Source organism: Notolepis coatsorum, assembly GCF_963971535.1.
Source record: "Notolepis coatsorum genome assembly, chromosome: 20".
Taxonomy (NCBI): Eukaryota; Metazoa; Chordata; class Actinopteri; order Aulopiformes; family Paralepididae; genus Notolepis; species Notolepis coatsorum.
In genome coordinates, this window is record NC_140184.1 from 4250111 (window position 1) to 4277961 (window position 27851).

A 27851-nucleotide genomic window follows, 5' to 3' on the forward strand; every position below is an offset into this window, starting at 1 on the left:
AATGTTTATAAAAGGGTTGCGTGTTACAGTGTAGGTTAGTTTATTAGGACAAGTGCATGACAGTAAGGTTAGTCAGGGTTAGATTTTTATTTTTTTTTAATATATTTTATTATTATTATCATTTCAGATAATGGTTGAAGAAGTGAGTCTTTAGTCGACGGCGAAAGATTGGACGGGATTCGGCTGTCCTAACTGGGGTGGGTAGTTCATTCGACCATTATGGGGCAAGGACTGAGAATAGGCGGCTTCTCTTTGATGACCCTCCGGGAGCTTGGATAGGAGTAGGTCTGAGGCGGCCAGAAGATGCAGAGCGTAGGGGTCTTGAGGGTGTATAGTTAGAGATCATTGACCGGAGGTAGGCGGGAGCGGTTCCCTTTGCCGCACGGTATGCTAGGTCGAGGGCCTTGAAGCGGATACGTGCAGCAATGGGGAGCCAGTGCAGGTCCCTAAGAAGTGGGGTGACATGGGCCGACTTCGGTAGTTTTGAGATCAGGCGGGCCGCTGCGTTTTGAATGAGTTGAAGAGGCTTGGTGGCAGTGGCCGGGAGGCCAGCTAGCAGTGCGTTGCAGTAGTCGAGGCGGGAGATGAAGGGGCGGATCCTTCTGACGTTGCTCAGGAGGAATCTGCAGGTTCTGGTTGTCGCTGCGATGTGAGCAGAGAAGTTCAACTGGTCGTTGAGGACAACACCAAGGTTCTTGGCGGTCGGGGACGTGGTCACAGCTGCATTCTCGACTGTGATGGAGAGGTCGGTCAGGGGGGAGGATTTGGCCGGCAGGTGGAGCAATTCTGTTTTGCTTAGGTTCAGTTTGAGGTGGTTGGTCATCATCCAGGCGGAGATGTCGGACAGACAGGCCGAGATCCGCTCAGAGACGTGGATATCTGAGGGAGGGAAGGAGAGGAAGAGTTGGGTATCATCGGCATAACAATGATATGAGAAGCCATGAGACGTGATAATGTTACCCAGTGATTTAGTGTAGAGGGAGAAGAGAAGGGGTCCTAGGACCGAGCCCTGGGGGACACCCGTCCGCAGGGGGAGGGTGGCCGACAGAGTCCCTCTCCATGACACTTGGTAGGAGCGGTCGTTGAGGTATGATGTCAGCCATGTCAGCGCAGATCCAGCCACTCCCATTCCTGCGAGGGCCGCGAGGAGGATCTGATGGTTGACTGTGTCGAAGGCTGCAGATAGATCTAGGGTAGGGTAGAGCTCCAGACTCATGGTTGGAAGATCAAAGTTTCGAGCCCCAGTCAAGGCTGTTGTGGGAAAGTGGTGTTGCACTCTGTCCTCTGGCCTGGTGGTGTTGTTGTTGTTGTCCAGCAGGGGGCACTCTGTTCTCTGGACCTGGTGGTGTTGTTATCCAGCAGGGAGCACTCTGTCCTCTGGACCTGGTGGTGTTGTTGTCCAGCAGGGAGCACTCTGTCCTCTGGACCTGGTGGTGTTGTTGTCCAGCAGGGGGCACTCTGTTCTCTGGACCTGGTGGTGTTGTTGTCCAGCAGGGAGCACTCTGTTCTCTGGACCTGGTGGTGTTGTTGTCCAGCAGGGGGCACTCTGTTCTCTGGACCTGGTGGTGTTGTTGTTGTTGTCCAGCAGTTGGCACTCTGTTCTCTGGACCTGGTGGTGTTGTTATCCAGCAGGGAGCACTCTGTCCTCTGGACCTGGTGGTGTTGTTATCCAGCAGGAAGCACTCTGTCCTCTGGACCTGGTGGTGTTGTTATCCAGCAGGGAGCACTCTGTTCTCTGGACCTGGTGGTGTTGTTGTCCAGCAGGGGGCACTCTGTTCTCTGGACCTGGTGGTGTTGTTGTTGTTGTCCAGCAGTTGGCACTCTGTTCTCTGGACCTGGTGGTGTTGTTATCCAGCAGGGAGCACTATGTCCTCTGGACCTGGTGGTGTTGTCGTCCAGCAGGGAGCACTCTGTCCTCTGGACCTGGTGGTGTTGTTATCCAGCAGGGAGCACTCTGTCCTCTGGACCTGGTGGTGTTGTTGTCCAGCAGGGAGCACTCTGTCCTCTGGACCTAGTGGTGTTGTTATCCAGCAGGGAGCACTCTGTCCTCTGGACCTGGTGGTGTTGTTGTCCAGCAGGGGGCACTCTGTTCTCTGGACCTGGTGGTGTTGTTGTCCAGCAGGGGGCTCTCTGTCCTCTGGACCTGGTGGTGTTGTTGTCCAGCAGGGAGCACTCTGTCCTCTGGACCTGGTGGTGTTGTCATCCAGCAGGGAGCACTCTGTTCTCTGGACCTGGTGGTGTTGTCATCCAGCAGGGAGCACTCTGTCCTCTGGACCTGGGCCCTATTCCCCGAACCTGGCTAACTGAGTTAGCCGGATAATTTTCAGCATAGCTCGACTTAAGCCAGACATTTCCGTTCCCCGACTTCGGATTTTGTCGCTATGGCAACAGATCGAAAAGTTTGAACCTGCTCCGGAGCAGGGTTAAGTTCAGTTAGCTGGATGAACCATGGCCACACCCTCGCAAAGAAATGCCAGCTCGCTTCGTGAAATAATTATCACAGTATAGATCCCATTATACCATTTTGAATTATGTTTTTGTGCTTGGTTTCCTAGAGGGGGCTTTTGAAATGTAAAATAATAGACCTAAAATGCTGATACTAAATGTACTTTGTCCTAAATAATGCACGTCAAGTTATACGGATACAGCGATCGCGACACAGTTATTTTAATAACGGACTAAACGGATCATTGCAAATGTGAATCCCGTGGGGATATTTTTAATGAATGAAACCTGTTGTGAAGGGCCAGATTAAACCGAATATATATATTTATTTATATATATATATTTAATTGTATTTGTATATTCTCTAATATTCCCTGATATCCCTTGTATATTCCTTGTACAATATGCATTGAATATCCATTCTAGCCTACTGAACATCCCATAATAGTCTCCATTCTACTATTGGTCGAGACCTTGGTGCCAGGCTGCCATACCCCTCAGACCCAGTTCAAACGTACCGCTCGACATGTACGAACAAGCCCTAGTTCCGCGTAGGAATTTGGCTACCGCACCACTAATGGGACTATTTGTTCATAGTGCGTATATATACTGCGCTACTAAAGTAGGACTTTCTTTTCAGTCCAGTTTCTTACCCTCCAATAGAGTCACAGTCGTAAAGCCTCCCCGCGACGCCACGTGTGGGAGTAAGGCCAAGTTCGCCTACCATCGGTATTGAGACATCGTGTATATTAATATTTGAATAGTCATATTTGGCACTATATCGTCGAGTTGGACGTAGTCTATTAAGCTAATAATAGTCTGTTAATATATAGTGCTTCGTGCGGTGAGAATACTACCGTAGTCAGTACCCCATCGTTTCGGGCAGAGAACTGGCTGCTTACCCAGGGTGGTTGACTCTATGTGAAGCTGCACCCGAGGAGCCCCAGAGCCGACGAGCGAGTGGACCTGTATACCGGATTATTCTACCGACGACAGCCCGCCTTCCCAGGCACGGATTATGCTTTGGATACTTTGATTATTCCATGGATAAAGACCCCCGACACTGCCGTGTGTTGGAACCCCCCCCCCTGGAGAGGACGCAAGGTGAGGAGACGCTCTGCAAGACGAGGTCTCTTCACGTCTCTCCCCCGTGGACCGGAGAGAGCCGGCCCACAAAGAGTCCACCTGCTTTCATCTGTGGTCCAAGGATCGCCGGCGCATTGAACGGCACTACAGTGGGTTCACCTGGGATACCCTTGGCCGGACGAGGCAGCCGGATTCTACCCCCCCCCCCTCCTACTCCTGTCGGCTTACAAGCGACCGGATTAACCCCCTCTAGTGTATCCAGCCTATAATCATTAAAGTATCATTGCTGTTATTCCTTAACTATTCCAGGTCGTATATTTACCACCTGCGCCTTCAGAGATTGGACATTCTCTATTGATATACCGACGAATACTCCTTGCCATAAAAGTGCATACTATTTCAATTCATAAATGTAATTAAGTGATTAAGTGCTTATTCTACACACCATCGCTGTGTAGGAAATAAAGACCTGTTTCTAATTCGTACATTTGTGTTGGATCCGTTTCATCTACGTGAGAGTGTTCATGATAATATATTTATGCCGTGTACTGGGTGGCCGAATATTAAGTACAAAGGTAGTGGTAGTAAGTATCATATCTAGTAATACAGTCAGGGAATTGTACCCCTCAGTTACAATTGGTCCTTCGAGCCGGATGGTAATTAGTGTAATATTAATATAGTGTTATTAATATTGAAATGGCCTATGATGAACACTCCACGAAACGATCCTCCTAACCAACGCCCGCAGCGCGAACGACGGCTCCCTCAGTACTTAGAGGCTTACGCTGTCAGTCAACAACCTAGTCTTCTACTAACAGTAAACGCGGTAAAACTAGAAAGTAAAAGTATGTCTAACCCCAACGCCCAGACTACCCCGACCATAGAGGCCCCTACGGGCTCTAATGTAACTGACCAAGTTCACGGTGGGGACCAGTGGGAACCAGACATGACTTCACACCCCGCCAGTACTGAAGAAGTAGTCCCCGATGAGTCCCGGGAGGAATACAACGCTACCGAGAGAGAACTCGGCACGGAAGAAGACGGGGAGAGCACCGTGGAGATAGAGCTCCAAGGCTCCGCAAGGAGTACCCCGAGGGAAGGCTCCCCTATACAACCGCCTTCTCCCAGCGAGGCAGAGAGGACCCTACAGCAGGCATTCCTCGTCAGCCTGAAAGCCTCTACTGAACGCGATAGACTCCAGGGTGAACGCGATCGATTGCAGCTACAGCAACGGAGCGAAGAAGAGCACATACGCCTGGAAATAAGACGCATTCAGATGGAAGAGAATATGGCCCGAGACCGAGCAGACAGCCAGCGAGCAGCTGCTGGTGCTCTACGGGACGCAGAACGCGACAGACAGCAAGCGCAACTAATAGAACAGCTGATCAGACGGACAACACCCTCTCCCTCCGCCAGAGGCTCCAGGAACTCGTCTAGACACACCTCCAGGGCGGCATCCCCTAGCCGAGTAAACAACCCTGAACTTGACCAACAGACGAGGTCTATACCCCCCACAGACCACCTCCCCCCACCGGTCCAAGCGAGACCTAGCAACCGGGAAGGAGCAGCATATCCTGTGGAGAGGCTAAACCAGAGACTACAAGCACTGGATGACCTAACTGAAGACGAAAAGGAAGAGGAGGAGAACCACGCCCGAAGACAGCACAGTAGTCTACCGGACCAGGAGGTCCGGTACAGCCCAGGCTATACTCCCGCGGAGCTGCGCTACAGACCCCCGACTCTATACACGGGTGAGCACGACGCACGACCCGCACCGAGGAACAGCACCTGGACAAGCGGGCCATGGTACACTGCCAGTACCAGCCCATACCAAGGAGCGGGAGGAGACTCGCCTAGGAGGCCTCTCCCCCAACGCTCGCCGATGTATCCACAGTCAGCGTCATACATTGGCACGCCTATGGTACCCGACTTCACCCAAGAGAACCGGGCCCAGTATACAGAACTCCGCATGTGTCTGGAGACCATGTTGGTGGATGTATTGGATGAACGCCACAAATACGCCATCCTACTGCAGCACTTAAAGGTGCCCCGCGCACATAATATAGCGCTCGCCTACGCGACTTCCACCACCCCATACACAGCAGCGCTGGTAGCATTGGACCAGAGGTATGGGCGCATATGGGATTACGTGATCCAGGAGATCCGACACATCGACCGCTTACCCCCAGCAATAGACAATCGAGCACTGGACGACCTGTCCATCAGAGTGCAGTCCCTGGTAGGGATGTTGGGAGCGCAAAGAGAGAAGGGGAAGTATGAACTTTACGCCAACTCAAATGTGGAAAGGATTCTGGAGAAGCTGCCGCCCGCTCGTCAGGAGCGCTTTAGGCGGCAGAGGGACCACAGAGACCCGAATGGCCCCGAACCGAACCTCCTCGATCTAGCAGACTTCCTGGCGAGAGAAGTCAGCAGCCTACGGCTAGATACATTCGGACGGAGCACCCCTGGCTCCAGAGAAGGAACCAGACGACTAAATGATGGAAGAAGATCGGTGACTGTGATGCACCAATCGGAGTCAGTACCGAGCAGCAGGAGCCACAGTACCCCCTCCAGAACGGAGAAGTGGAAGATAGTGTGCCCCTACTGTGAGAAAGAACACTGGCTAGCGCAATGTGACTCCTTCCCCAAGCTGAACGCGGAGGAAGCAGGTCAATGGATAAAGTCCAACAAGCGCTGTTTTCGCTGTGCGCGCTCACACATGGCAGCCGAATGCCGCTTAAAGAAAAGGTGCACCAAGTGCGATGGAGCCCATCTGGACATACTTCACGACAGTAACAGACGGCGCCCTTCACCTGCACCATCCAGCCGCAAAGCGAGCGTCATGTACATCGATCCCGCCAGCAGCAGTGGAGCCCGAGTACTCCTAAAAGTAGTGCGTGTGACACTAAGCTACCAGAATAAAGTCCTGGACACTTACGCCGTCCTCGATGACGGGTCAGAGAAGACCCTGCTGCTCGCCTCCGCTGCGGCCCAGCTAGGGCTGCGGGGAAGCGAAACCCAAATGACAATTCTGACAATAAGACGAGATTTGAAGACGATAAAGGGCGAGAATGTCTCATTCTCTATCGCAGCAAGCGGCCAGCCTGAGCGACGGTACCAGATTGCAGACGCTTTCACCAGCCAAGAAATAGGACTGTCGCGGTACACATACCCCGTCGCCAAGCTGATGGAGAAATATGCACATCTGCGCAAGTTACCGATCCCGCTCATAGACAATGCTATGCCGACCCTGTTGATAGGCTCCGACCATGCAGACCTCATTGTCCCGATAGACCGGGTTCATACCGGACCCCGAGGCTGTCCTGCAGCAGTCGAGACCCGTTTGGGATGGACTCTCCAAGGCCCGCTCGCCAAATCTCTCAACCGAAGTACAGCCACTAGATGTCTCCACTCCCGAGTCACAGAGGGAGAAACCGCACTCCTGCAACACGTAGAGCGGCTATGGACCCTGGAACAAATGCCCTTTAAGAACGGAAAGAAAGACATTCGCTCTAAAGATGACATTTACGCAATTCACCTCCTCGAGACAGGGACCAAGAGAGTCCCGGTCAACGGCGTGTTGAGATACGCCACGCCACTCCTGCGGCGAGAAGGAATGCCTACTTTCCACGCCAAGACAGACGCCACAGAACGGTACCTGCTGAACACGGAGCGGCGCTTAGCCAAGAACCCCGCCCAAGAGAGTGTATACCGCGCTGAGATTGAGAAGCTCATCACAGCGGGACACGTCACAAAGATGGACATTAAAGAGGCTGACCAGACCACTGAATCGTGGTACGTGCCCCACCACAAGGTCCATCACAACGGTAAAGACCGCATAGTATTTAACTGCAGCTACCAGATCGGATCCCAAAATCTGAATAAAGAGTTACTGCCCGGTCCCACACTCGGCCCCTCCCTACTCGGCGTTCTACTCCGCTTCCGCCAGGAAAAGGTGGCCATCAGCGGGGACATTAAAGGAATGTTCCTGCAGGTGAGATTAGTAGAGGCGGACAAGCCCCTGTTACGGTTCCTATGGAGAGAGAAGCCAGGAGATGAGCACCCAGCCATCTACCAATGGGAAGTCCTCCCCTTCGGAACGACGTGCAGCCCCTGCTGTGCGACATTTGCACTACAGAAACATGTAGCAGAGGACCCAGCAGCGGACGAAGAGGTCCGACACAGCGTAAAGAACAGCTTCTACGTAGACAACTGTCTACAAAGCCTTTCAACCCAGGAAGAAGCCGAGGCTCTCCTGATTAAACTCCGCGCCTCATTGATCAAAGGCGGCTTTGATCTCAGGCAGTGGGCCAGCAGCGATCCGCAAGTACTGCGCAGCCTCTCCTCCGAGGACAAGGCAGCCAGCAGCGAGACCTGGATGGCTACAATCCCGGGAGAAGCCCAGGAGATGACCCTGGGATTGGTGTGGCGATTCAAAACAGATTCGCTTCACTACAGACACAAGCCCCTGACTACGGAGCAGGGAAGGCCGGCGGCGGCGCCGACCACCAGACGGAGTGTGTACACAACACTCGCCCGACAATATGACCCGCTAGGATGTATTCTACCGTACACCACCAGGGCAAAAATGATTGTACGAGCATTGTGGGACAAGGACCAGGGCTGGGACGACCCCATTCCCGCACACCTTGCATCCACCTGGAGAGAGTGGGAGATGGAGCTCCACTCACTCCCAGGCGTTAATATGCGCCGAAGCTACTTCCCACCCACGGTGAGGCCAGAGACATGTAAAATGGACTTACACGTCTTCAGTGACGCCTCAGAGGTCGCATACGGATCAGTAGCCTACTTGCGGGCCCAAGACCAGGGGGGAGAGATCTACACAGCATTTGTCCTCGCCCGCTCGAGAATAGCCCCACGCAAGCAACAATCTATCCCACGTCTAGAGCTCTGCGCAGCCCTAGCCGGAGCGCACCTAGCCACGCTCATCCAACGTGAGCTCACCATACCGGTGTCTAGAACAATCCTGTGGTCAGATTCCACGACGGTACTCGCCTGGATCAAATCGGACTCATGCAAGTACAAAGTCTTCGTGGGAGTCAGAGTCACCGAGATTCAAGACCTAACCGAAGAGTTAACCGGAGAAACAGAGTGGCGCTACGTTGATACAAAACAGAACCCAGCTGACGTCATCACCCGGGGGATGCCCCTGGATGACCTCACCCGTCGCAATGTCTACAGTGACGGCCCCGCATTCCTAAGACTCCCGGAAGGACAGTGGCCCATGCCTATCCCGAGGGAAGCAAGTCCAGAGGAGGTGGAAATTAAGAAGTCTGTGTTCTGTGGATTGAGCACCGTAGCCTCCACCGACCCTAACATAAACGATTGCACGTCCATAGAGAGTGCACAACAAAGAACATTCCTGCGGTACCACCCGGAGTGCAAGTCCCCCGCTGATATGTCAGCAGCTAACTACGAGGAAGCAGAATTGCTTCTACTGCAGCGAGCCCAGAGAGACTCGTTCCCCGATGAATTGGCCTGTCTACAGGGAGGAAAGCCCGTCCCATCCGACAGCAGATTAATTCACCTGGCCCCCGAGAGCGACGCTCATACCCTCATCAGAGTGGGTGGTCGCCTACGCAGAACCCCCAACACACTCCTGATGGGGCGGCTAGATCCTGCATTACCACAGACAATGTACCGGCCTGAAGAAGCGAACGGCCGACGAATGTGGAGGTACAGCCAAGTATTAGCCGACAAGTTTTGGAACAGTTTCCTACTGCACTACCTACCGTCTCTACAGACCCGCCAGAAGTGGGTAAAGGAGAGAGACAATTTGACAGAAGGAACAGTCGTCATGATTATTGATCAATCACTGCCCAGAGCTATGTGGCCGGCCGGCCGCGTAAGCAAAGTGATCACCGGTGCCGACGGCAAGGTCCGAGCAGCTGAAGTGCTCGTCCAGGGTCGCACTTACACCCGTCCCGTGGCAAGGCTCATAGAACTGCCTCGACTCCCAGACACAATCGATGATGACCATGACCCTACAACCCTATGACTTTGTGAAGTTGACTGACCCCTACAGCAAACCCTTATGTGTAAATAGACAACGCGATTAATCTGTCTCTGTTTAACTGATTAGGTCTGGGACCTATTCAGGGGGTGGCTGTTGTGAAGGGCCAGATTAAACCGAATATATATATTTATTTATATATATATATTTAATTGTATTTGTATATTCTCTAATATTCCCTGATATCCCTTGTATATTCCTTGTACAATATGCATTGAATATCCATTCTAGCCTACTGAACATCCCATAATAGTCTCCATTCTACTATTGGTCGAGACCTTGGTGCCAGGCTGCCATACCCCTCAGACCCAGTTCAAACGTACCGCTCGACATGTACGAACAAGCCCTAGTTCCGCGTAGGAATTTGGCTACCGCACCACTAATGGGACTATTTGTTCATAGTGCGTATATATACTGCGCTACTAAAGTAGGACTTTCTTTTCAGTCCAGTTTCTTACCCTCCAATAGAGTCACAGACGTAAAGCCTCCCCGCGACGCCACGTGTGGGAGTAAGGCCAAGTTCGCCTACCATCGGTATTGAGACATCGTGTATATTAATATTTGAATAGTCATATTTGGCACTATATCGTCGAGTTGGACGTAGTCTATTAAGCTAATAATAGTCTGTTAATATATAGTGCTTCGTGCGGTGAGAATACTACCGTAGTCAGTACCCCATCGTTTCGGGCAGAGAACTGGCTGCTTACCCAGGGTGGTTGACTCTATGTGAAGCTGCACCCGAGGAGCCCCAGAGCCGACGAGCGAGTGGACCTGTATACCGGATTATTCTACCGACGACAGCCCGCCTTCCCAGGCACGGATTATGCTTTGGATACTTTGATTATTCCATGGATAAAGACCCCCGACACTGCCGTGTGTTGGAACCCCCCCCCCTGGAGAGGACGCAAGGTGAGGAGACGCTCTGCAAGACGAGGTCTCTTCACGTCTCTCCCCCGTGGACCGGAGAGAGCCGGCCCACAAAGAGTCCACCTGCTTTCATCTGTGGTCCAAGGATCGCCGGCGCATTGAACGGCACTACAGTGGGTTCACCTGGGATACCCTTGGCCGGACGAGGCAGCCGGATTCTACCCCCCCCCCCCTCCTACTCCTGTCGGCTTACAAGCGACCGGATTAACCCCCTCTAGTGTATCCAGCCTATAATCATTAAAGTATCATTGCTGTTATTCCTTAACTATTCCAGGTCGTATATTTACCACCTGCGCCTTCAGAGATTGGACATTCTCTATTGATATACCGACGAATACTCCTTGCCATAAAAGTGCATACTATTTCAATTCATAAATGTAATTAAGTGATTAAGTGCTTATTCTACACACCATCGCTGTGTAGGAAATAAAGACCTGTTTCTAATTCGTACATTTGTGTTGGATCCGTTTCATCTACGTGAGAGTGTTCATGATAATATATTTATGCCGTGTACTGGGTGGCCGAATATTAAGTACAAAGGTAGTGGTAGTAAGTATCATATCTAGTAATACAGTCAGGGAATTGTACCCCTCAGTTACAAAACCTGTCGGGCGTTTGGCTCTGATTCGTTTAATATTCTTCGCTGTGTATTTGCTTAGCCCGGATTGTGTTTCATTCAAGCACATTGAAGCGTCTATGCGCGGATTGTGGATATGAATTATGAGGAATCTGAATCTGTGGATTGTTTAATTGTATCACTGTCACTGTGACAGTGTCACACGTTATTGTGATATTGTAACTGGGTTTAAAATATATTAGGAGATGCGCTGTTTGATGGATTTGATGACGTGACGTGACTTGATAAATTGAATGAGCCTTTGACGTTTTTGATGAATGAATTTGAGAAAATGCATTTATCTTTTCAAGCACTGTTATCTGATGATGAACATGAGGTGTCACTGGTATAAACCAAAGGGTAATCAATTCAATGCATGTATGGATTATGTCCGAAACAGATTAAAACCCGATTAATAGTGTAACTGTATAGCCTCCCTGCAAGCCTCTCTTTGGGAACCATGTATTTATATAGTACATAATACCTATAAGCACATACAGTACAGATATCCTCATAATATAATTTGTATCAATTAGATATACTATTTGGGCTTGTTTTTATCCTTATTCTGAAAGAGTTGAACAAATTATTTTCGCTAGCAAGATCTCATTTGATTATTCATTCCATTAAGCCTACTGCCAGCAGCACATTTAAAGAAATATAATCTGATTGATTGGGGTAATGAGGGACTTAAAATTATCCTATAGATTATGCATTTAACTTGTCGGCAAGGCTATTGAGCCGTACTGTATTGTACCCATTCTGCAATCTGTTAATAAAGTTTTAAATCAATCAATCAATCAATGCCGTTAGAAAATCAGGATTTCTGCGATCGACACCTGCTGTCTTTTCAACTGAGGCGGCTGTGCGCAATTATCCTGAGTATCAAGTCTGGTTCCAATTAATGAGACTGAATCAGGGTTCGAGGAACAGGGAAAGCATGGATTCAAACATCGGGTTAATTGAATCTGGATAATGGGACTTTTGGTCGACTTAGTCCAGCAGGGAGCACTCTGTCCTCTGGACATGGTGGTGTTGTTGTCCAGCAGGGAGCACTCTGTCCTCTGGACCTGGTGGTGTTGTTATCCAGCAGGGAGCACTCTGTCCTCTAGAGTCTAGACCTGGTGGTGTTGTTGTACAGCAGGGAGCACTCTGTCCTCTGGACCTGGTGGTGTTGTTGTCCAGCAGGGAGCACTCTGTCCTCTGGACCTGGTGGTGTTGTTGTCCAGCAGGGAGCACTCTGTCCTCTGGACCTGGTGGTGTTGTCCAGCAGGGGGCACTCCTGTCCTCTAGATAGTAACAATGCCGGCCTGTTATGGTGATAGGGACACCGTACAGCTGAGAGTGTCATTCTTCAGATGAGACGTTAATACCGAGGTCCCAACTGAAAGAACGTTAAAGAACCCAGGGTGTCATAAAGACGGTTCCCAGACATTCCTGGTCAAATTCTGAATCAGGTCTCGGACATCAAGGCCACCTTATCATCCCTTCCCCTTAATTGGCTGGTTTCAGCCTGAGCCTTTCAGCCATTGTGTAGTGTAGTGTGATGTGTGCGTGGTGCCAGTGTCTCGCAGCCATTGAGCCTGTAGCACCCAGTAGTGAAAGAGGCCATTTACATCCTACACTGTCAAGTGCTTTGAGTGTCTAGAAAACCACTATATGAATGCAATTTATGCAATTGGTTCATAGTTTCAGGTCATGACTGTGAATTACATGCAATAGTATTGATTCTGAATTCCAACTCAACTCCTAACACGGGGCGAGAGTGGCTCCCGGTTCGATTCCCACTCCTCCCGGGCAGCGTGTTGAAGTGTCCTTGAGCAAGAAAACGTAACCCCTAATTGCTCCCAATGAGCAGGTGTGCAACTTGTACCGTCGGCATGTAAATGTATGAGTGAATGGGTGAATGTGAGGAACAAGATTATAAAGCGCTTTGGATAAAAGCGTTATATAGATGCACCATTTAATTTACCATTTAACACAAAGTCACGAGCGAAAACAGGAAGAGAAAAAACCGCAGAATGAATTTAAGTCAATGAGAATCTTTTATTTCCAGTTTACCAAAATCGCTCATAATCACTCATTTCTGAACGGATTTTTATAATATTTGGACATGTACTACACAAGACTTCAGGCTATAGACCCAGGGTGTTATCCATTCTTTTGGATATACACTTTTGGATATTGAAACTACTACAGAAAAACTGGCTGATCCCCTGAAAACTCCCAAATCAAAAAGGTATATGACATGTATTTCATCACAAAATCATCAAGGGGGGGGGGGTCGTTTTAACTCAAAACGATGATCGCATTTGCCGAGCATGTTTTTCGTCCGGTGAAACACAGAACTGTGATCGTTAGAAAAACACGTTTCAGATTCGGTAAAATAGACATAGAATATACCTTACCTTAGCCAGAAGGTATTCCAAGAAGAATAATTCCAAGTGATCGCATCGCCATCGCGATTACCAGTGTATATGTCTATACACGTTTCGATGGTCAAATGCGCTTAGGCGACGGAATTTCTAGGCGATCAATGTGAATCTATGTCCCAGCAGGAGGAGTGGCCACTGGCCAAGCAGAAATGAAAGTTAGAGTGTGATTCAACCCAAGCCATCGCGGTTCAGACACAGACGATACCTGGTGATAGTCGATCGGCATTGCAGTTCTAATGTGTGGGGATGGTCCAAAATGATGCAGATCGCTCTGGGCAAGTCTGTAGAGCGAGGATCAAAGTAAAAAGATCAAACGATCCAAAAACAACTTTTTACATTTTTGGCACTCAACCGTTGGCGCCCAATAACAACTTTTTACATTTTTGGCACAGAAAGTGTTAAGAGGTTAATGAATATAACTCGTCTGTTTGGTCAACATAAATAATCCAATAAGGGCACGGTTGGTACGAAAGTGATGGTGACGTCTTGATGGAGCGCCAAGCGGATGCAGATAGGCTACATCATTTATGATAAATGTTTTATTGAAATTTTTATGACGAGTCATATACTATAATAGTATAATACTATAATATTAGTGTAACCTAATCTTTATCTGCAAATGTGAAGAAAAACCCCATTGGTTTGAACAGAATGAATAGACGCATAAAAAGAAAATAATAATAATAAAAAATATATTTATTCAAATGTTGATTTAAAATTCGAATGTCAACGTTATGAATGAAGCTTCGAACTATTCGGTAGAGCCCTAGCTTTTATACAGGTGACAGCGGCTACCAACTCCAGCCATGGCTGATGACTCCCGTGCGTAATCCTGCCAACATTGGAGAGGCGGTGTACGGTGTGATCGAGCGCACATTTGGCATCTTAAAAAGCTGGTTTAGATGCCTGGATCGTAGCGGTGGGGCAATGCTAGTCGCCCCAAAGCACACCACTCCTTTGGGTGCTGGGTTAGGTAATAATCACAATAAAGATAATAGAACCTGCAGACTCATATGCTCCAGAATAAACTTTTAATTTATAACGTTTCATAAGGTCCACGAGGAGTAGACGCTGGAAACATGGTCAATGAAAAGTCTATTCTGGTATATGATAATGCGGGTTCTATTCTCTTAACTCAGGGGTCTGCAACCTTTACCATCAAAAGAGCCATTTTGCCCCCTCCTGCATGAAATAAAATTCACCTGGAGCCGCAAAACATATTTACCCTTAAAATGAAGATAAGACAGTGTATAACGTTTTATATATATGTATACTATATATAGAGAGGGATTGGAATTTATTCAAACGTTTATTTCTAGTATGTACCTATTGTTATTTTTCGTTCGTTTTCGAGACGGGCAGAAATGACAGCTGGCAACAAATCCATTCCGAATAAGAGACAACGGACCCAGTACTTTGTTGGTGGTGTGGAAATATGCCTACAAACATTAAATATGCTAAATATAAAAATATCTTTGGAACCGATTGTATTCAATTATATCGGGAGATTATCTTCCGTCAAAATTGAAAGTGTATCTCTCCGTGCATAAAGGCTGGCTGTACAGTGCGCATAGAATATGGCATATATTATTGAAATTATTGTTCTCCAATGAACACATCTATTTCTATATTTAATATAATTTCATATACTCAAGTGCGCCGTCGGACAGATTCGGCCGCCAGACGCGCGTAATGGAGAGAGGAGCTCTTGTGGAGAGAACTAGGTCACAAGGTTGCCCTGACGACAGGCAGCTGGACTGCGCTGACGACCGAAAGCTATGTTACCGTCTCTTGTGGGGGGGTTCCCCAGGCTGGCAGAGCTGGCAAAGTCTGCGACATCGGTACCATCCGAGTGAGTGTGTTTGGACTGATTGTGACCAGGCTGCATGCACTCATGTCTGACACCCCGGGACCATGTGAGTCAGCTGAGACAGGCTATTTATGTTCTATGTAGGCTATCTTGTTGCAAAATAATAATAATAATAATAATAATAATAATAATAATAATAATAATAATAATAATACTCTTGGTGCTTAGTACAGTTGGTTATTTTCAGTGTTTTATGCGCTCATCTGTTATATATTCTATTATATGTTACATTTTCATTGACATAAGTAGATTTAAATTTTTTTGTATTTATTAAGTTAATATAAAACAGTGTTTAGAAATATTTTGAGTTTGAGCTTTTGATTTTTTTTTTGTGGGAATGACGTTACACCCCCCCCCCCCCCCCCCCCCCCCCCCCGCTAATTTCTCACCACATATCAAGCAGGTACAGGTACGCCCACATCGTTAGTAGTGAAAGCAAATTAATCTGTCCTCGTCGAATTAAACCCTCTACTTAATGTTTTGGGGATTTATCCATGGTTAGCTTATTGGGGGGTTGGAAACTTAGCTCCACCTGCAGACGGCAGGGAGAGGCGCGGGGTGTTACATATATTTTAGATGATGAAATATTAAACACTTTTTTATTTCAGTTCACAGTATCACATCGATGTCCAAAATTTTAAATAAAAATAGCCGTTATTTATTTCAATTATTTTTCAAACCTACAGGGAGCCACTGCAGAGTGGCTAAAGAACCGCGGGTTGCCGACCCCTGTCTTAACTAAACATTAAATACAACTCTCACTCAGAAAATATTCCTAATTGAGAAGATATTTTCACTGGCACAGTGCCTAACTTCGGTCTAAAGATTCAGCACCATGGACAGGTCTGCTCAAAATAATTTATTTGGGGATGACATGACAAACAAATGCAATGACGAAAGATAGTGACAAAAACAAAGGATGTAATGCGTCATGAAAAATCCAAATTACGAAATAAACTAAATACAATATGAAATACAAATGGTGAAAAATACTGTTATGTCTAAGAGCTTCCCTCTCCCTCATTTCGGGTTTATTTTTTTAACTGCTCCGCAAGCCAACTGCGCTGACATATATCAGGAGCAAATTGCACACCTATGGGCGTGTTTGCGCTAGGATATCATCCGCGCAATATCTTTAGTGAATAGCTCGCAAAGACAAATAGAGCAAATAGTGGGGACTAATCGTGCGCAGTTAAGGGCTCTATTAGCGTGCGCAATCCATTCTTTGTGAATTCGCCCCTATGTGACTTCCTTCCCAAGCTGTCTTAAGAAATCTTATGTATAAATGTATTTGCCGGGTAAATGACTCTGTAAATGAGATCATCTTGGTTTTGTCCTTCAATCCCAGCAGTGGAAACACTGAGACAGTTGTCTTTATGTGAGACATTAATCTGTATTTTATTTTATTTTCTTATCTTTTAAACTATGTTTTTTCATGGTGCTTTTATATGTAATTTATTCAATGTATTGTCCTGTCTTTTATATGGACCCTGAGTCCGTAATAAAATGTAGATTGATTGACATCCAGGAGGTGTTTAGGAATGATAGAAATGAAGAACAAAATTACTTTAAAGAATATAAAGAATGTAAATGAAGTAGTAAAATTATCACCTCTGGCAAGCTCGTCTGTGTCCAGCAGACCATCCTTGTTGCCACGGGTGATGGGAAGCGTGTGGACGTCTGGACAATCCATTAGGGTTTTCTCTAGATGTTGACACAAAGATGCCCAAAATAAATTGATCATGGTGGACGCAGTGGATTATTTGCCAAAAGACTAAAGGCTAAATTACAGCAGGTTAAGAGAAAAAGATACCTTCATGTCATGGTTCATAATGTACCGAAAATAGCCTAAATCTGCCAAACTTATTTTTGTTGTACTGTAACGTTACTTGTGATGTATAATGACAGCTAATCTAAATAATGAGGAAACCTCCACTTTCTAACAAGTTGAAATAAAGGTTTGAAACGGAAAAAAAGGAAATGTTAGCTTTTAGGCTAGAGTGTGTTTACTTAATCCGTCTTACTTTCACACTAAACTCTCTTCTAAGGTAGCTCTCCAAACCATGCAACGTAAAAATTATATCAATGACGTCCCCAACGTCTCAGACAGGCTGTCGAAAATGTTATTTGCAGATGACAAGTGTATTCTATTCACATAAAGATCCTGATACCATCATTAGGGTCATAAATGAAGAACTTAACAAACTATCAATTTGGTTTAAATGTAACAAATGATCACTAAACATTAAAAAAACAAATTAAATTTTTTTTGTCTCAAATCTGTGATTTTTAACTCATCTAAAGTAGTGATCAATGACATCCCCATAGCTAGGGTGTGTTCTACACGATTCCTTGGTGTTCTGCTTGATGAATCCCTATCACGGAAACCTCATATCTCAGCCATAACTACAAAAATGGCCAAGAAAAGAGTATTGGTATTCTTGGAAAAACACGTCACTTGCTGATCACTGAGGTTGCCACAATGTTATACTCTATGGTTTACCCATATATCAATTACTGTAATTTAGTTTGGGGTAGTACTCATCAGACCAAACTTGAGCCCATATACTGTACCGTCTGCAGAAACAAGCTCTAAAAATAATCAGCTATGTTCAACGAAGTCATTCTTCTGAGCCTCTATTCCATAAGTTAGGTATACTCAGTGTTTATCAAGTGAATCATCTTCAGACTGGTTTATTTGTGCATAGTTCTTTAAACAGAGCCCTTCCCCCTTTTTTTCATGACACGTTTGCCCACGTCCCAGCATGCTTCAAGGCCTCAACCATCATCCCCGTCCCCAAGAAGGCCAAGGTCACGGGCCTTAATGACTACAGACCTGTCGCCCTGACCTCTGTGGTCATGAAGGTCCTGGAGCGCTTTGTCCTGGCCCACCTGAAGCTCATCACAGATCCTGTGCTGGACCCGCTGCAGTTCGCGTACAGAGCCAACAGATCCACAGAGGATGCTGTGAACATGGCTCTGCACTACACGCTGGAACATCTGGACTACGCGGGCAACTATGTCAGGATCCTGTATGTGGACTTCAGCTCGGCCTTCAACACCATCCTTCCACCCATCCTGGAGCACCAGCTATCCCTGCTGCAGGTGCCGGCCTCCACTCGCAGGTGGATTACCGACTTCCTGTCCAACAGGTCTCAGCGGGTGAGGCTGGGGAAGAGCATTTCCAGCTCTAGGTCCACCAGCACCGGTTCCCCGCAGGGCTGCGTTCTATCCCCACTACTGTTCTCCCTGTACACAAACAGCTGTGCCTCTCTGCACCCCTCGGTCAAACTCCTGAAATTCGCTGACGACACCACCCTGGTGGGTCTCATCTCCAGGGGGGACGAGTCGGCCTATAGGAGGGAGATCGAGAGGCTGCAGAGCTGGTGCAGCTGCAACAACCTGGAGCTCAATGCTCAAAAGACAGTGGAGATGGTAGTGGATTTCAGGAAGAAAGCAGCCCTGCCCCCTCCCATCATACTGGGAGGCACTCAGGTGACCTCCGTGGAGTCATGCCGATTCCTCGGCATGACCATCTCCCGGGATTTGAAGTGGGAGCTCAACATCACGGGCCTGCTCAAGAAGGCCCAGGGGAGGATGTTCTTCCTCCGGCAGTTGAAGAAATATAAACTGCCGAGGACCATGATGGCCCAATTCTACACGGCCATCATTGAGTCCATCCTCACCCACTCCATCATCTCCTGGTTCCCTGCTGCAGCGGCAAAAGATCTTGCCAAGCTGCAGCGGGTGATTCGCTCCGCGGAGAGGGTGATCGGCTGTCCCCTGCCCTCCCTCAGGTCGCTGCACGACTCCAGGGCGCTGAAGAGGGCGAGAAAGATCATGGCCGACCCCTCCCACCCCGGTCACAGCCTCTTCACCCTGCTCCCCTCTGGGAGAAGGCTGAGGATCCCAAAGGCTGTGAAAGCTCGACACAGACTGAGCTTCTTCCCCTCAGCCGCCAGGCTGATCAATGCCTCAGGCATTGATGTTTTACACAAATGGCTCAATAAAGGAATCTGAATCTGAATCTGAATCACCAAATTCATAATTACCCCACACGTAGTTCCTGTTTGTTTAGACCACCCCATTCCCGCACTTCCCAATCTCAGTTTTGTTTACTCTACAGGTCAAAGTTGTGGAACTCTTTGCCTCCACATATTTTGGAATTTTCTTTTCTGAAGTTCAAAAGAGCACTGAAATCTCATCTCCTAGAGCACCAATATTTCCTATATGGGCTCCCTTTACAAACTGTCATGCACTTGTCCTAATAAGCTAACCTACAGTGTAACACGCAACACTTTGATGAACATTGTTACTAAGCTGATAGAGTTGTACCCTTCCTAATGACTTGTCGTACAGAACTTGTAAGTCGTTTTGGATAAAAGCGTCAGCTAAATGACTAAATGTAATGTAATGTTGTTGTATTTTGTTTTTGTATTTTCGTTTTATTATATATTCTTCCTGTCATTAGTTGTTTTCTCTATACCCGAAATCGTATTGGCATGGGTGCCTGCTTTGATGTCTATGTAGACCTGCTTGTGTGTATTTGTTGGAGGGGGGGGGGGGGGGGGGGGTTATATTTTATCTTGATATAATATCAGTGTAATTTTGCTTCCTGGTGAATGCCACATGCAAGCCCCTAGAGGGTTTTTAGGCAATTCTCCTACACATCCCTTGTGGATTATATATGTAATTGTTTTTATATGTGTAAATAAACAAACAAACATGTAGGATAGTTATATGTGCTGATCACAGACATGTAGGATAGTTCTATACTGATCAGAGACATGTAGGATATATGTACTGATCAGACATGTAGGATAGTTCTATGTACTGATGATCACAGACATGTAGGATAATTATATGTACTGATCATTGATCACAGACATGTAGGATAGTTATATATGTACTGACCACAGACATGTAGGATAGTTCCATGTACTGATCACAGACATGTAGGATAGTTCTATGTACTGATCACAGACATGTAGGATAGTTCTATGTACTGATCACAGACATGTAAGATAGTTCTATGTACTGATCACAGACATGTAGGATAGCTATATGTACTGATCACAGACATGTAGGATAGTTCTATGTACTGATCACAGACATGTAGGATAGTTCTATATACTGATCACAGACATGTAGGATAGTTATATGTACTGATCACAGACATGTAGGATAGTTCTATGTACTGATCACAGACATGTAGGATAGCTATGTACTGATCACAGACATGTAGAATAGTTCTATGTACTGATCACATACATGTAGGATAGTTAACTTATATGTACTTATGTTCGTAAATGTCTATCGTCGCTTACTTTATCAATTTTGATTGTTAGCTAGAATCAAAATGCTTGAATCTTCTGAGAGATTGTAAGGCAAGCTTCGTAACAAAGACCTGCGTCAAGCTAGCGACAACAAACGTTGTTTCCGTTAATATGTCCATTTGAATATCACCAAAGCCTAAACACCAGCAACACCTAGTCCATAGTAAACTATAGCTAAATACAGAAGAAACAGCAGTACAGCATCACTTGTAAAAGGTGTAATAAGACATTTTAAAACATTGCCTACCTGCTGTTCGGGGCTCGCTGTCATGACGACACCCAGTGTGTTTCAGACTCGCATCCTGTCGAGCTCCGTGCAGAATCAATGTAGCCAGGCTGCTGCTACACTCTTGAGAGCGCCCTCTGCTGACCTGGAGGTATCGTAACATCTCTCTTCACATAAACTGAAAGCATAATGTTTCTTTTTTTAGACTAGCCACAACTGTGTCTCTTAATACTAACTCAAAGAGTGTATTCCTGGGTTATGATAACATCCCATAACCTTAACACCAACCTTAAGCTTCAGCCCACATTTAGCATACAACTAAATATTATACTGAATACTTATAAGTTATAAATAGCACATGCATGAGATGGTCTATTTTGAAAGGTAACATTCTGAAGTTTCTTACACAATAAAGAAAAATCACTTTGAGTGCTAATGAAATAGAGTAACACTAGGCGAGTCAATCTATGAAAAAAAAGCACTTAACCCAAAAAAAATTGATACAAAAGGTTTTTCGATGGATTCCGATAGTATTGGGCGTGCTAAATAACATACTAAAAGTCGACCAAAATCGACCCCCCCGAAAGCCGCCATTTCCAAGATGGCGTCCCAGATGGCGGTGGAGATATTAAAATGGCTATATCTCAAATTGAGAATATGGTGCAAAGGATTTCTCAACTGATTCTGGTACCTCTGGGCAGTGGGCATGTTCACTAACATACTAAAAATCTAGGAAAATACACCTTCCAGAAATGCTTAATTTTCAAGATGGCGTCCAAAATGGCGGCAGACCAAGCTTAAAATGGCTATATATCTCAATAGAAAAAAATATATAACTATGATTTTTCACTTGATTCTGGTACCTCTAGACATGCTTGTGAACATACTAAAAATCTAATAATATTCTATATTGGAAAGCAGCAGAGATAATCCTAGATTAACCACAGTGCAGTCACCTCAAGTCCTTTGTCCTGCTCCTAGGAGGATTTAACACATTTATGAATTTGCTAGGAGCAATTGGTACACTGATGGACGGTACAGGACTTAAGGACATTCTAGGGGTAGTCTATGGGGAGAACTCAGTAGCCCATATGATGACAGGCAAATCAGTTCAGAGAGCATTCCGTGGCCATCTTCTGGTTGACAAATGTCTTAACCGCATGATAATATCAGAAATGGTAGATGATAGTCATGAATTTGCAGCAATGGTTGAACAGTCTGAAGCAATGTATACCTCAATAGTTAAGGGTGAAATGCCATTGGAAACAGTGTTCACATCAGAGACCCTCATTACAATAAATGAAGAGCTGGGAAAAAGGAAGATGGAACTGTGTGCTAGATCCAAAACTAGTCAGTTGTGGCTAAATTACCAACACATGTTAGAAGTTGCTAGGTCACTGATAACAGCAGATCGCACAGGTTCCTGGCTTTTGCACCTACGCGCTGTTTCTGAATGCATGCCGATATTCGCTGCGGCTGGGCATTACAATTACTTGAAATCGGCACACTTTTATGTCCAAGAGATGAGTCAGCTTCACATCAACCACCCAGATGTCTTCAGACAATTTGAAAAGGGTTTTCATGTTATCCGTCGCAGCAGCCAATCATGGGCAGGCCTCAGCTCAGATCTTGTAATCGAAACAACATTGATGAGGTCATTGAAGACTACAGGAGGGATGACACATGGAAGTGGAATGACCGACAATCAGAGATCCCTTTGGACAATGTCAAAGGGCATAACATCAGAGTATAACACCGCAATGCAGGAGTTCTCAAACCAGACATACACAACATCAGAACAGCACAAGGATTCAACAGAGGCAAGGATGAAAAGGGATGCTGCTGACCTGGAGAAGATCACTTCAAAACTTGCTATATGTTCACCTTTCTCTCCAGACTCTTCTTTAAGGAATGTTGTTACAGGTGTTGTCGCTGAGGATGGAGTGAACGTGCATGATTATGACTCTGTTGGACGCAACATCATGCACAAAATGATCGGACAGCCGGCATTCACATTTTCATTTAGTAGAAAGGATAAAGCCATAACCCTTGGACAAAAATCATCTATCAAGGTTGCTCCTGATCGAATCATTGATTCTGCACTTCTTTTTCAACGTTTCCTTATTGTCTCCCAAACTGGAGAGCTATCATTGGAGGAGGTTATGCGTTACAAACTCAGTCCTTTCCCTCCTGCCCTCTTTGAAGCCGGAAACGTCTTCCGCAAAGCTGATAAACCACAACTAGCGCACGCGATCTGTGATCATGCAAGTGATGCAATCCTAGATTCTGTACCAGAAACGGAGCATTATGTTCTTGATGGTGGTTCACTCCTTCACCGAATACAATGGAAGCACGGACAAAGCTATGGTAAAATTGCACAGTCATATGCAGACTTCACCATCCAACATTATGGCTCAGCTACAACCATTGTGTTTGATTGCTATGAGGATGGGCCATCCATTAAAGACAACACACATCAAAGAAGAGGAAACAATATTCATCCCATTGTCAACTTCACTGCTGAGACAGAGTTCTCAGGTAAGAAGGAGGAGTTCCTGTCAATAGATCTGAATAAACAGAAACTGATCCACATGATAAGTGATGAACTGAAAGAACGGGATTGCACTGTGGTCAATTCACTTGGAGATGCTGATGTAGACATAGTAAGGGCCGCAGTGGGATCATCTCTTCTTCACACCACGACGCTGATTGGAGAAGATACTGATCTCCTCGTCTTACTTCTTTACTATGCACAGAGAGATAGCAAGGGCCTTTATTTCAGATCAGACAAGTCGAAAGCTGATGGCAGTTTTAAAGTGTACGCCATAAACCATTTGAAAGAAGTACTCGGACAGGATGTGTGTTCTCAGTTGCTGTTCATCCATGCTGTGACTGGCTGTGACACAACTTCCCGGATCTTCGGAGTTGGCAAAAAGACAGCATTCCAAAAACTTGTAAAAGGGGATCCTGTCCTTCAGGCTTGTGCCAATGCATTCACTGTACCAAACCAGACAACAGATGTGATCGATGACCTTGGGTGCCAAGCAATGGCTGTCTTTTTTGGTGGAAAGTGCACAGATTCGCTTGCAAAAATGAGATATAACATTTTCAGCAAGAAGGTTGTCTCAGCTTCATCAACGGTAACGCCTGAACGTCTACCACCAACTGAATCTGCTACCAAATTCCACTGTCGTAGAGCATACTACCAGGTCATGGTCTGGATGGGAACAGATGATGGTATAGATGCTCTAGACTGGGGCTGGAACCTGCAGGACAATAGATTTGTCCCACTCATGTCAACAATGAATGCTGCTCCAGACAGTCTCTTGACTTTAGGGAGGGGGGGGGGGGGGCATAATCCCACGGGACAATGGGATTGACCGATATGTTTACCAATATTCTGTGGTATAATATAATGTCCTCATGTAAATATACTCCCCTCCCCTGTGTCCCCCTTACCTGTGCCCCCCCCCCCCTCTCTGTGGAATAAGACATTCCCCTCCCCTTTCTCCCCAAACCTGTACCCCCCCCCCCAATTGACCTATCAAATGGGACCACACACCCCCCCTTGTTGAACTATATAGGGCTCCTCCCGACCACAATAGAGGTCTTCTCACCTGGGTCATTTCAGCTGATCACCTGGGGGAAGCCCTCAGCCATTCTCTCTATGTAATCTATCTGTTTGGTTAATAAACCTTTGTTATTATCCAAACCTCGGTTGACTGAGTAGTATAGTTATTCCTACTACAATATAATACGCATGTGTATTATATCTATCTATCTATCTATCTATCTATTTATTTCTACTTTTTCCATTTCAGAATGCCACCAGCAAGGAGAGGTCCTCAATACAGTGTGCAGGATGTGATTGCTGCCATCCAAAATACACTAATACACTATGAACTCACATCATCAACACTAAGATGTTTATAATACACTATGAACACACAGCATCACTAAGATGTTTATAATACACTATGAACTCACAGCATCATCACTAAGATGTTTATAATACACTATGAACTCACAGCATAATCACTAAGATGTTTATAATACACTATGAACACACAGCATCACTAAGATGTTTATAATACACTATGAACACACAGCATCACTAAGATGTTTATAATACACTATGAACACACAGCATCACTAAGATGTTTATAATACACTATGAACTCACAGCATCATCACTAAGATGTTTATAATACACTATGAACACACAGCATCACTAAGATGTTTATAATACACTATGAACACACAGCATCACTAAGATGTTTATAATACACTATGAACACACAGCATCATCACTAAGATGTTTATAATACACTATGAACTCACAGCATCATCACTAAGATGTTTATAATACACTATGATTTTTTTTTTTTTTTACTCTTTTTGTATCACAAACAGTACTGTAATTGCAAATCTGGTATGTCATAAATGTATAGATGTAGCAGTACTGTCTATCTGTATGTCATGTATGTCATATATGTTACGATGAATTGAAAATGGGGGACCCTGATGTAAACAAGACGAAAGTCTTTCTCTGGTCTGCATCCCCTTAACAATTGTATGTATTGAGCTGTACTGTACCCATTCTGCAATCTGTTAATAAAGTTTTCAATCAATCAATCAATTCAAAACAGCATCATCACTAAGATGTTTATAATACACTATGAACCCACATCAACACTAAGATGTTTATAATACACTATGAACTCACAGCATCATCACTAATATGTTTATAATACACTATGAACTCACATCATCATCACTAAGATGTTTATAATACACTATGAACTCACATCATCATCACCAAGATGTTTATAATACACTATGAACTCACAGCATCATCATATCATTGGAAATGAACAGAATGCTGTTTTGTAAATACAATCTTAGGGCTTGTGTCCACAGCGGACGTTTTATGAGTTGTCAGCTCCTTTCTGTCATTCATTTCTATGCTACAGACGCGACAGGCGCGTTCCTTTTCCCAGCGCCGCGCCTCGCGTTTTAGCGTTCTCGGCGGCAGCGTTTTTGGGCGGAGCGCTCCCAGCGCCTAAAGCTGAAACTAGTTAAACTTTTGGAGGAGCGCGCTCATCAAGGTAACTTTTTTTTTTGCTTTTCAAAGCGGTCCGCCTTGAAAGAAACTTCCGCTATGGACACAAGCCCTTATCCTGTTTTTCTTTTTAATTATTATTACTTTAAATTTTGTTTTAAATAAATGTCTATTCATAAAAATATATGATATATGATGCTGTGTGATTATTATTCATGTTATATACTGTTATGGGGCTAAGTAAGCAATCAATCCTGCAAAATAACCTTTAGTTGTTCTGTATATTTGTTCAGACAATGCGAGTACAAATACAGAAATTCTGCTGTCAGCTAGGACTAATGTTGCCATGTTACAACATTTCCCTAAAAACCTACGAAAATGTAAAAATTGTGAAAACCCTTTCATTTCTGCATCAGAGGCCTCCTACAACAACATATGTAAGGGCAAAACAAATTGCTAATGTTTTTCTATATTTGGGCTCTACAGGGTTAATCCAAGAATCCATTCACTGCGATCTGACCGTATGTGTGTCATGTGTGTGTAACGTATTCCGTTGGTGGCGATCAAATCATGGAAAAACTACCCCCCCCCCCCCACCCTTTCATGCATTCATGATGAAACATAATACCGATAATATAGCGTTGATTTCAGATTGATTGTTGATACAGGCGAGAAACGCCACGTTTTTTGTGAAATGCACTAAACGCTGCATAGCGTTGTTTTCTGGGATTAGACAGGATTACTCTAAAACTATACTCATATTCACCACGGTATAAAACGGGAATATATGGATGATTTCTTTTTTTCTTTTCACAAATTGAACGATAGATACTCAATGTCAAATGGGCAATAGTATTATATCCATAGCTATGATATTTAATATAGTTTGAACTAGGGCTGTCTTAAATGCTTCGAAGCTTCGAACGTTCGATTCGATGGCACAAGCTTCGAACATTAAAAAAGAAATCGAAGTTTAAAAAAAAAAAAAAAAAAAAAATTTACTTCGATTTGTGTGTGTGTGTAGGTGTGTGTGTGTACTACCCATCCCAGTTAGGACAGCCAAATCCCGTCCAATCTTTCGCCGTCGACTAAAGACTCACTTCTTCAACCATTATCTGAGATGATAAAAAAAAAAAAAAAAAAATCTAACCGTGACTAACCTTACTGTCATGCACTTGTCCTAATAAACTAACCTACACTGTAACACGCAACACTTTGATGAACATTGTTACTCAGCTGATAGAGTTGTACCCTTCTTGCTGTCTTGTCGTACAGAACTTGTAAGTCGCTTTGGATAAAAGCGTCAGCTAAATGACTAAATGTAAGTGTGTGTGTGTGTGTGTAGGTGTGTGTGTGTGTGTGTGTGTGCGCGCACCTTGTAGAATTCCACACATAAGAAAGAAAGATACTGGGATGAATAAACAAAATAGGAAATAAAATGTAGAAATGCATGCAATACATAAATAAATATGAATCTCCATATATGAAATATAACATTTAGATAAGGTGCTACTGAGATGTTTTGGTGAGTTCTTTGTTTTTTTGTGGAAGTTGCCCTTCTTAAAAATGCATGAACATTCACTGATAATTGGTCTGTAGTGGAGTCTACAAGGTCTACATTGCCGGACCATGTAGAATCCGGACCTTGTAGACTGACATAATTCTGTGCATAGTTTAGTCTACACAGGCCATATTTCAAATAATCAAAATCTTACTTCATTCATCTTAAACATTCTTGATTTGGGGGATTGGTACTGTAGTTCCCATGAAATCTGAAGTTGTTCAAACAACAACAGCGATCCACCTTGAATTAA